The sequence below is a fragment of the Coregonus clupeaformis genome, unplaced genomic scaffold (assembly GCF_020615455.1).
Source record: "Coregonus clupeaformis isolate EN_2021a unplaced genomic scaffold, ASM2061545v1 scaf0010, whole genome shotgun sequence".
Taxonomy (NCBI): domain Eukaryota; kingdom Metazoa; phylum Chordata; class Actinopteri; order Salmoniformes; family Salmonidae; genus Coregonus; species Coregonus clupeaformis.
Window position 1 is genome coordinate 224,018 of NW_025533465.1, and position 10,712 is coordinate 234,729.

A 10,712-nucleotide genomic window follows, 5' to 3' on the forward strand; every position below is an offset into this window, starting at 1 on the left:
TTGGACGCCAGTTATCGATAAGCAGCACTTATTTTTTAGGCTTAGGTATCAGTGTTATTAACCCCTAACTCATTGTAGGAGGGAAAACATTGTTTTTAATACTCTCTAAAAAAGACTTCAAGTAGGAAGGGAGCTACTTGTTCAGAAAATAACTTGTACAATTCTGCCGTAATTCCATCAATACCTGGGGATTTATTGTTCTTTAGATGTTTGATAGATTCGATTATCACTTCAACCATGATGGGTTCATCACACTGTTTAGATTCTGTATTACTGATAGAATGAACATTATTCAGTGAGTCAAAAAACATATCTGTGGATTCCTGAGAGTACATAGAGCTATACAATTTCCTGTAAATTCACATCTCTCATTGACTGCTCAAACCCTGGTGTGGTCTGCCGAGCCTGCTTCACTAGCTTCCCGAAAGTCTCGCGATGTTGGGCCTCTGTGTTTAGAAAATGTGCTTAAAGCAATAGAGCTCAATAATAGCTTATTTTAGTTGGCACTAACTCCGCTATTGGTTCGTTGAACAAAGCCTATGGGAAAATGCATGGAGTTTTTGTAGTGTCCACTAGCTATGTGATATTATTCTGGATTTTTTCTGATCGATTGATGAACACAATAATCAGTTCAGAAGAGATGACTGAAGTGTAGCTAGCTAGCAAGGACGTACCAATATAACTAATAACTGCATCAAGCTCAAGAAGTTAAACATCTTGTGTATCTCCAGCCAACTGGCAAACATTACGAAGCACTCTCACTTTTTAGCTTCGACACCGACTGCCAACTAAACTTTTTTCACTGGTAGCAATGATTGGCCCAGGAGGGCCTCTGTGCATGCGCAGGCAAAACCTTTGACCCATATTTGACCCCGTTGAGAGAGAGATTACAATGTTTCAACCTTTAAATGGACTCAATTTTCTCTCATGATTTTGTCCAATAACTCCCCTTGACACCTCAATAAAAGTGAAGGTCATGCAAGGGCAGCCACTGTTCAGTGTAGGGGTCTTTATTGGGGTCACATCTGGCTCAGACCACTCATCTGTGTGGAAAACACCCATTCATGACCATGTGAGCTGGATCACAGTCTTCTTTGCCATGATGACAAATGAGGGAACAAAGTCATTATCCTGTCATGGTCATGTATGAACTTTGGCACCCTAATGAAAGAGCGTATTTAGTGAAAAGCTGCAGTTGACCTCTAGAATCGCATCGTCAGGAGAAATATGACGAACATCGAAGATACAAGACTCACTCTCTCTTAAGAATGGCTCATACCAAAGATTAACTTCCTCTGTCCAAGTATTTGGTATAGCCTAATACAGACCTCTTTATGCATATCATAGCCTGAAAGACCTTTTGTGCCAAATGCTGAACTGTGTTGATTTCTGTTTACCCCACATTTCCTGCAGAGGGCAGTATTTTGAAGGAACTGATGGGTTCACTGAATTGTTTTTCATTCTGCTGATTTTGTGAACACAGTGTCAGCACAAATCCTGATGAATGAGCTCCCTGCTTGTTATGACTGACATGGGACTGTGGCCAAAGACAGACCCCAGTGGAAGAAGATTGTTGTGGCTTTATGTCCCACCCAGGACGAAGAAGCCTAGGTAAAGACATATTTTTACATTTTAGTCATTTAGCAGACGCTGTTATCCAGAGCGACTTACAGTTAGTGAGTGCATACATTTTTCATACTGGCCCCCCGTGGGAAACGAACCCACAACCCTGGCGTTGCAAGCGCCATGCTCTACCAACTGAGCTACAGGGGACATATGATTGGTAGTAATGTGTCAGGGACCTTCTCACAATGGTCTCACTGTGATTTTGTGTGTCAATATTAGTGCCCATTGTCTTTATTTTGATAGTACTGGCTGTTCAAGTAAAGGGAAAGCAATGTTGAGCCATGTCATTGTTTGTTGCAACAATAACATTTCAGTCCAGAAGATATTACCTGAGGAGAGTCAGAACACAGCAATTCCTGCAGATGGTTGTGTAAAAAGACAGAAGAGGTGTAGGACAATAGGACACCATTTCATCACTGAAATATCTAGATCAACAAAATATCTAGATCAACAAAACATAGCCGGATCTTAAATTGATCCCCATATAATTGAAAGTGAACAGACAAATCCGTAATATAGAACCCTTCAAAATGAATGTTGAAGCCTAAAAACAGTGGTCTAGAAATCCCAGTGTGGGGTCTCCGTGTGCAGTGGTGATGTTACAGTACTTACGCTCGAGTAATCTAAGCTTTTTTCCCCTCTGATACCGTTGTTCAATAACTATTTGAGGAACAGCATGTTTATTGAAGATTAGCCAGGAAAGAGAGGAGACAGGGCTCCCCCATTCTAAGACATTGTAGTTCCTCCTGCATGGGCAGCCCTGAGACCTTCTCCTCTGTTTGACCCTGCTGATCAGGGCCTGCCCGGCAGCACTCCAGTGTGACCACTGGCTTTAGGTGTGCCTGATTGGCTCAGCAAGTCTCAGCAGGTGGCTAATTGGATAAGCTTTTAATCTTCACACTATCGCCGCCCTGCTGGATCAGAGGCAAAGGGAGGCAGAGATCAGTCCTTTGGTAAAATACTTAGCAAACATTTCAGGGGTGTAATATTCACAATATCCTTATGGACAACAGAAACATGACTCACTAAAGATAACTAACAGGTTGCATTCAGATGATAGCAATGATTTTATCTAATTTGGGGACTGTGAGGTATGTGGGGGGGGGGGTTAAAAACCAACATACTATACTGGCATTTTGACCTCATGTAAGCAGATTTTTTAAATCAATGTTTCGATTGGAATCAGACATAATTCAAATAACATTAAATTAAGAGATTTAAACTTTCTTTTTTTCTAAAAGGACATAATGCAGACAAGTGTTGAAGGCTCTGTTTTCCTACTTGGATTTCCTCCATTTACATAAAGTCCACATACTGTGGCATACAGTTGTTTTTTTACCAAACCACAAATAAGCTCTCTCTCATCTGGCCTCAATGGCCCGGCACTGCCTGTAGACTGTCATTCCAGCAGGCTTCTCTGACACAGCATAGAAGTGTTTATAAAGTATACCCACACAGGCCAAAATAGTGTAATTGATCGCTCCTCCACTCATCCGGGAGCAAGTGGTAATCTTTTTATTCTTACATCCTGTAAATGCATTTCCAAACAGCCCTCTCCAGTTACTATAGCCATAAGTTGGTCAAATGTTTCCCTGTGAATCTGGAGTCCATTCACACATAGCCTATCACACATAGCATACAACCATGCATTACTGATAAATGTTCAAATATCAACATGTTACACAGTGGTGAACGTGTTGGCTAAGGCATGGCATATACCAGGGAAGAGGACACACAGGGGGTATATGGGTTCCATTTGGGGTGGTGGTTTGTTGCCAGCTGTTTGAACCACATGTTCAACTTCTCCAGATGGTGGAGATGTCCTTGTGAATGTGTATACGTCTGTGTGTGTCTGAATGAGTTAGTGTGTGTTTGTGCTCGTACGTGTGTATTTAGAGGTCCTCTGTTGTAGGACCATCAACTTGGGGACACGATAGCAGCCTGGAGTAGAAGAGCATCATTTAGGACACGACAGTAGCCTGGAGTAGTAGAGCATCATTTAGGACACGACAGCAGCCTGGAGTAGTAGAGCATCATAGTGGACACGACAGCAGCCTGGAGTAGTAGAGCATCATTTAGGACACGACAGCAGCCTGGAGTAGTAGAGCATCATAGTGGACACGACAGCAGCCTGGAGTAGTAGAGCATCATTTAGGACACGACAGCAGCCTGGAGTAGTAGAGCATCATTTAGGACACGACAGCAGCCTGGAGTAGTAGAGCATCATTTAGGACACGACAGCAGCCTGGAGTAGTAGAGCATCATTTAGGACATGACAGCAGCCTGGAGTAGTACAGCATCATTTAGGACACGACAGCAGCCTGGAGTAGTAGAGCATCATTTAGGACACGACAGCAGCCTGGAGTAGTAGAGCATCATTTAGGACACGACAGCAGCCTGGAGTAGTAGAGCATCATTTAGGACACGACAGCAGCCTGGCGTAGTAGAGCATCATTTAGGACACGACAGCAGCCTGGAGTAGTAGAGTATCATTTAGGACACGACAGCAGCCTGGAGTAGTAGAGCATCATTTAGGACACGACAGCAGCCTGGAGAGGTAGAGCATCATTTAGGACACGACAGCAGCCTGGAGTAGTAGAGCATCATTTAGGACACGACAGCAGCCTGGAGTAGTAGAGTATCATTTAGGACACGACAGCAGCCTGGAGTAGTAGAGCATCATTTAGGACACGACAGCAGCCTGGAGTAGTAGAGTATCATTTAGGACACGACAGCAGCCTGGAGTAGTAGAGCATAATTTAGGACACGACAGCAGCCTGGAGTAGTAGAGCATGCTGAAAGAATGCAAGATGTAAGTTCCAGGTTCATCAGCTCCTTGCTGACAGAGTAATTACAATGCTGCTGTGACACTAAATTGGGCCTTTCTTCCCTATGTGTTACAGCAATGACATGAGCAGTGTTTTTCTGCTCATCTAGACTTTGTCAATGAGGGTGATGACATCTGTATACGGTAGGGATTAACATGGATAACCAGGATCCCAGGACTCTCCCGGGAACACTCTGCACATTTCCAGATTTTTTTTATGACAAGACCTGGGAAATTACAAATGAAAATTCCCCAATGTCAGCACTTAAAGTCCATTGTTTATGTTCAAAGTTCTTCTGTGCTGTGAGTGTCAGACGGAACAAAGTGCTAGCTCAGCACTCCAGACAGACACCTGGTAACCCCATGCTCTGAGACTCCAGGGGCACACTGTGCCAGGCAGCCCCCTCATTATGTGGTGAACTAAAAGCCTTCTGGGTAAAACCACAGACTATAAAAGCACTGTGTAGATGAACCCGAGTTCAGCGTGGCTATCGACACTCGCTGATGCACTGACTTCATAAAGTGATTTCCTGGAAAAAATAAACAGGTTACCTATAGGCTAATGAACTCTTATGAACTCCAATGTCATGGATAGTGCTTCAGGCAGCATTTTTGGAATATCAAATCAAATGTTATTTGTCACGTTTCGTAAACAACAGGTGTAGACTAATAGTGAAATGCTTATTGACCAATATGATCAAATGTTCTGTAAATCCCCTCAATATGTTAGGCAAATGTCAAACAAATTGTTTTTTATCATGTTAGGAATGACAGCAGCATTGTTTTTTATGTTGAGGTCATCAAGGCAAAGGGTGGCTATTTGAAGAATCTCAAATATAATATAAAATATATTTTGATTTGTTTAACACTTTTTTGGTTACTACATGATTCCATATGTGTTATTTCATAGTTTTGATATCTTCACTATTGATCTACAATGTGGAAAATAGTAAAAAAATAAAGAAAAACCCTTGAATGAGTAGGTGTGTCCAAACTTTTGACTGATACTGTATGTGTAAGGTGTCCCTTCCCGAAACCCTCCAACGTAGTCCTCTGTATCCTGCCCTTCAACGTCTCCTAAGTGGGTAAAAATGCCCAAAGTTTTGATAATTTCATTCACAAAACTACCCATAGACTTAAATTATTTCTTTTGAAAAAGCTGTGCAGGTTTCTGTTTCTTGTCCTTGTGCTTTGCTGCCTTTGGTGTGGCTTCTTCCTGTTTATCCATATCTTTATAAAACTTTGCTGATGTTTGAGAATAATGCAATTAATTTTGAGGCCAATGTGCCACTTTTCTGCAGAGATTTCCCATCCGAATACCGTGCGGAGGACAGAACACAAGCGCACAGAGGTGACACCATCTTGGAGCCAAGGCACATCAACACATCAACTTGGTGCAGCCGGTAAACGTCCCTCATACATTCCAACACTTACTGAAACCCTTCAATAATATGTCGTGGAAATTACCACCAGGGACACCTGAAGTCAATATTAAATGAATCAACAAATCCAACAAACTTAATGCACCATAGTACACATCGGTCGGGAGCTCCGCCGGGGCAGTCCCGTTAGTTCTCTTATATACTGCTTACACAGACAAGTTATATTTGCATGATTTACATTATTCATGTGACTGACCAATACCTCACGAGGCTTCCTCTCTCCAAGCTGAGACCTTGAATCTGAGATAACCCCTTTCGGTCTCAAAGCAATGTTCTGGGCATACTGCTGTCATGTCTACTCCCGCTCCTCATCTCGGGTGCTCGAGGTTGCCAGTTGACTGTTCATTACGCACACCTGCCACCATCGTTACGCGCACCTGCGCGATATTATGAGACTCACCTGGACTCAATCACCTTCCTGATTACCTCCCCTATATATGTCACTCTCTTTGGTTCCTTCCCAAGGCGTTATTGATTCTGTTCCTGTGTTTCATGTCTGTACGCTACTCGTGTTTCTTGTTTTGTTCCATGTTTCATTTATTATTAAATTCACTCCCTGTACTTGCTTCCCGACTCCCAGCGTACACGTTACAGAATAACACCTCACTAAAGGGAAGCATCAGGGAGTGTTTTGTTTTTGTTGGTGACGTCGGGTCCGGCTGCCGCTGCCGAAGCAACCGGAGATGCCTCAGCTGGCCTCAGCTAGCTCGTCAGGCTCCCATGCCTCAGCTGGCTCCAGAGGTTTCACAAGCCTCGGTTGGCTCGGCAGGCTCCCATGCCTCAGCCGGCTCGGCGGGCTCCCATGCCTCAGCCGGCTCGGCGGGCTCCCATGCCTCAGCCGGCTCGTCAGGGGGATCCAGCTGATCTCAGCTCCGGTCCCAGAGCCCTCTCCTTTTGCTGACGTGGTGGTCCGGCAGTCTATTGTCCTGAGATCTCCGCCCATCGCTGCTGTGGAGTTCCAGCCGACCCCAACTCCTGTCCCTGGGGCTTCTCCTGTCGCCGATGGGACGGCCTCGTCATCTGCAGTCCGGAGACCCTCATCGAGCTCTGCTGCTGTGGACCTGTGGTCTCTAGTCCCGAGAGCTTCGTCGAGACCTGCAGCCAAACCTCCGCCACCTGCCGTGCTGAGACCATCATCGAGCTCTGCTGCTGCGGCCCAACATCCTGATCCGGGGCCCTCACCTGGTCCCTCTGCCTGGGTCCGGCCTGTCCGGTGGCCACCACCCGTTGCTGCTTCATGGCTCCAGCTGCCTACGTATCCAGTCCCAGGGTCCTCATCGAGGTCGGCTGCTGCATCCCTGCGGTCTCCAGTCCTGAAACCCTCATCGAGCTCTGCCGCTGTGGCCCTGTGGTCTCCCGTCCTGGTGTCCTCAGCTGACACCGTGCCTGGGGTCAATATTACTCCTGCTCCTCCCCTGGGGGTCTTAAAAGCCCTCACCGTTGAGGTACTCCTTTTGCCTGTACCTGGGCAGAGGAGGCAGCCGTCACCAGATCCACCACCGCATCTTGTTGGCTCCCCTCTTCCAGAACTGCTTCACAGCCTGCACTGGCCCCTACAGTATCACTCGCCCTGGTCTGGTGACCACAAGCACCTTTGTGATGGGGCGGGCAGGTGCACCAAAAGACAGGCCTACTGTTGGACCAGTCGCCCGTCTGGTCTACATTTCTGCCTCTCTGGATGACCGCAAGTATTCACGTCATTCCTCTCAGTGACTGTCTGCCCTTGCTGCCCTTTGTTGTTGATTTCAAATCTGTACAACACATTTGGGAGCGGCTGTCAAAACGGCCAGCTTCAGTCAGCTGATTCTAGCCATCCCTTCTGGTTAGTTCTAGTTGGGCAGCTTAGTCTCCCATTCAGAGGACCCCCACTTTTGTTAGTGTTTTATTGGTCAAGGTCACGCCAAATACTTATCACCACATCTCCTTCAGCCTATCAGTGGCCTTGATTCCCGGGACTTTAGTTTCAGTTAGTCTATGACACCAGCACGCTGTGTGGTCAGAAACGTGCTTTCCCCAGTTTACCCTCCTGCTGAACTTTTCCTCCTGTGGACTGAATCCCTGTATGTCTGATGTTTAATTGTGCGTTTATCGAAACAACCACATAGTTAATGTCAGTTCCCACTGGACATGATTCTCAGTTAACTGAACCATGAGTGGTCAGATGTGTGTGTGTGAATGTGGACATCTTCTTCCATTAAACTCTCCATAACCTGGACATCCGCCTCATCCTTGTTCTGACGGACATTCTGTAGTGGTTGCTACCGGCCTTAAGCCAGTACCTAAGTTTTCTTACTACATTCATGGTCCTTCGATTCTCTACAACCCTACCCCTATTTTTCTACAACCCTACCCCTTTCTCTGTGATTGTCATTCTAATGGAATCCAGAAAGAACAAAACCCTGTCCTCAAACATTTACATCAAAAGGTGCAAAGTTATGGGCAAAGACGCAAAACATCCACATCAAATTAAATATTTTTCCTGATCAAATAACATGGAAACAACCACTTTTTGTGTAGTATTAATTTACCATTCTTACAAACCACTTAATGTAAATGTACATTACTGTATTGTACATAGGCTGGTCATCTAGGTTTGTACCTGTAGACTTTCCATCACCATGAAGAAAAACAATGCACAATACAGTAATGGGATGATGTGATGTGCAGTGGTGTAAAGTACTTAAGTAAAAATACTTTAAAGTACTACTTAAGTCATTTTTTGGGTATCTGTACATTACTACAGTGAGGGGAAAAAAGTAGTTGATCCCCTGCTGATTTTGTACGTTTGCCCACTGACAAAGAAATGATCAGTCTATAATTTTAATGGTAGGTTTATTTGAACAGTGAGAGACAGAATAACAACAAAAAAATCCAGAAAAACGCATGTTAAAAATTTTATAAATTGATTTGCATTTTAATGAGGGGAATAAGTATTTGACCCCCTCTCAATCAGAAAGATTTCTGGCTCCCAGGTGTCTTTTATACAGGTAATGAGCTGAGATTAGGAGCACACTCTTAAAGGGAGTGCTCCTAATCTCAGCTTGTTACCTGTATAAAAGACACCTGTCCACAGAAGCAATCAATCAATCAGATTCCAAACTCTCCACCATGGCCAAGATCAAAGAGCTCTCCAAGGATGTCAGGGACAAGATTGTAGACCTACATAAGGCTGGAATGGGCTACAAGACCATCGCCAAGCAGCTTGGTGAGAAGGTGACAACAGTTGGTGCGATTATTCACAAATGGAAGAAACACAAAATAACTGTCAATCTCCCTCGGCCTGGGGCTCCATGCAAGATCTCACCTCGTGGAGTTGCAATGATCATGAGAACGGTGAGGAATCAGCCCAGAACTACACGGGAGGATCTTGTCAATGATCTCAAGGCAGCTGGGACCATAGTCACCAAGAAAACAATTGGTAACACACTACGCCATGAAGGACTGAAATCCTGCAGCTCCCGCAAGGTCCCCCTGCTCAAGAAAGCACATATACAGGCCCGTCTGAAGTTTGCCAATGAACATCTGAATGATTCGAGTTGCCAAACGTCAGCCTCGAAACCTTAATGACTTGGAGAAGATCTGCAAAGAGGAGTGGGACAAAATCCCTCCTGAGATGTGTGCAAACCTGGTGGCCAACTACAAGAAACGTCTGACCTCTGGGTTTTGCCACCAAGTACTAAGTCATGTTTTGCAGAGGGGTCAAATACTTATTTCCCTCATTAAAATGCAAATCAATTGATAACATTTTTTACATGCATTTTTCTGGATTTTTTTGTTGTTATTCTGTCTCTCACTGTTCAAATAAACCTACCATTAAAATTATAGACTGATCATGTCTTTGTTAGTGGGCAAACGTACAAAATCAACAGGGGATCAAATAAATACTTTTTTCCCTCACTGTATTTATATTTTTGGCAACTTTTACTTCACTACATTCCTAAAGAAAATAATGTACTTTTTACTCCATACATTTTCCCTGACACCCAAAGTCCTCGTTACATTTTGACAGGAAAATGGTCCAATTCACACACTTATCAAGAGAACATTCCTGGTCATCCCTAATGCCTCTGATCTGGCGGACTCACTAAACACAAATGCTTCCTTTGTAAATTATGTCTGAGTGTTGGAGTGTGCCCCTGGCTATCCGTCAATAAAAAATAAAAAATAAAATTGTGCCATCTGGTTTGCTTAATATAAGGAAGTTGAAATGATTTATACTTTTACTTTTGATATTCAAGTACATTTGAGCAATTCCATTTACGTTTGATACTTAAGAATATTTCAAGCCAAATACCTTTAGACATTTACTCAAGTAGTATTTTACTGGCTGACTTTTACTTGAGTCATTTTCTATTAAGGTATCTTTACTTTTACTCAAGTATGACAATTGAGTACTTTTTTCCACCACTGGTGATGTGATGATGGGGCTCAGTTGGTAGAGCATGGTGCTTGCAATGCTAGGATTGTGGGTTTGATTCCCATGGGGGACCAGTACGAAAAAGTATGAAAATGTATGCACTCACTACTGTAAGTTTCTCTGGATAAGAGGGTCTAGAAAAAGGAATGAATAGAGCATTTAATTTTTCACATAGAAATAAGTTGCATTTACAAAGTATTTCAAGAAACTGGAAAACATCTATCAAGCATTTGTATATTCCACTTGCATTATCAGCTCAGACTCAAGTTACAAATGCTGGTAAACACTCCAATACATTTAGTTTAAATTTGTTCACAAAAGTAGTGCACTTGGCCTTTACTAGTCCTGTATTAGCTGACGATATAGATATATTCTGCCGGTTAGGAGAATTAACGTAGCA

The 10,712-nt window shown here is 43.8% G+C and overlaps 1 pseudogene; it reads right to left on the reverse strand.

The window, feature by feature from the left end:
* LOC121551767 overlaps positions 1 to 10,712 on the reverse strand; it is a 67,748-nt pseudogene that overhangs the window by 13,901 nt on the left and 43,135 nt on the right.